Genomic DNA, 1,562 nt, shown 5'->3' with positions numbered 1-1,562 from the left:
AACAGGATGTTAGCCTGGCCGTAGCCCTCTATGAGACTGGTTATACCTGTAATGATACTTTTGAGACTTCATATAAAAACTTCCATTCATTAATAAAATAAGTTCAAAGGAATCAAAACATAGAAAACATAAAGCAAAGAACACGAAAACATAGATGTCGAATTCAATTTCATTCTTTTAAACAATCTGAAGTTTCATAATCCATAAGATCGTCTCGTTCATGATTGAAATCATCTTCACCATCTTGATAAGTCATATGAGCTTCATGATTCTTCCTTTTCAAACTCTCTTGGTAGAAGTCAACGAGATGTTTGAGAGTCCTACATGTCTTAGCCCAATGATTATCCATACCACATCTATGGCACACAGATTTGGTCGAGTTTTGTGGCTTGAAAGATGTACCACGGCCTCGGCCATGTCCACAGCCTCCATTGGAGCCACGGCCATATGAGTTGCCTTGGCTTCGACCAAACGAGTTTTGGTCTCGACCACCACGTCCATGCCATTTTCTACGACCACGGTTGTGTTGGCTATCACTCTGGATATGGTTCGACTCTTTCTTAGTCTCTACGGTCGCATGTGCCTCAGGTAGTGGGTTTGTTCCAGGAGGTCTCAATTCACTGTTTCTCATCAACAGTTCATTGTTCTGCTCAGCGAGGAGGAGATAAGAGATCAGATTAGCATAAGTTGTGAAACCCTTCTCACGGTACTGTTGTTGTAACAACACATTTCTTGTGTGGAAGGTGGAAAAGGTTTTCTCAAGCATATCCTTATCCGTTATATCCTCACCACATAGTTTCAATTTTGAAACTATTTTAAATGGACTTGAAGTCCTGGATTCTGAGATTCCTCCAATCATACATAGCCTTTGGTAATAACACCGGTCTCTGGTGATCCTATCTCATTTTCAACTATGTCCAAAGGTCTAGAGGATTCTCAATAGTTAAATACTGATCTTTGAGACTTTCAATAAGATGATGGCGTATAATTAATATCACTCTGTATCTATCTTTCTCACTTGCATTAGTGCCCTCGGTGATACATTCATCGAGTCCCTTGGATTTTAAGATGATCTTAGCATCAAGTGCCCATTGCAAGTAATTATCTCCAGAGAGACTTATGGCAGCAAAATCCAAGTTGTTGATTTTCGACATCTGAAATCATATGTTTCATAATTTAGATTTAAAAGTGTTCAAGCGAATGCAATCAATATGCTCAAGCAATCCGGATTCTAGGTATGATGCAAATAGGTCATTCGTATATGATGCATACATGTTCAATCTTTGCATTCAGACTCTATATGCAATCAGTTCGTACTATTATGCCTGCATGATGCAAACAAGCTGCACAGCTACAATCTTAGCAAACGGTTTCAATGCAATCAATACAATGGTCATTCGTTTTCAATCTTAGCAAACGGTTTTCTAAGAGTTCAATGTGTAATTGCAATCAAACAGTCGAGCAATGCAACAAATAGGGTTCATTCGAGAATGTATGAAAAATATCAATACTAGCCGGATCATTATCAAGACGAGAATGCATAAATCATTTAACCTAGCAAG

Source organism: Brassica oleracea, chromosome C2, assembly GCF_000695525.1.
Source record: "Brassica oleracea var. oleracea cultivar TO1000 chromosome C2, BOL, whole genome shotgun sequence".
Lineage (NCBI taxonomy): Eukaryota > Viridiplantae > Streptophyta > Magnoliopsida > Brassicales > Brassicaceae > Brassica > Brassica oleracea.
Note: the sequence above shows the minus strand (reverse complement) of the source record.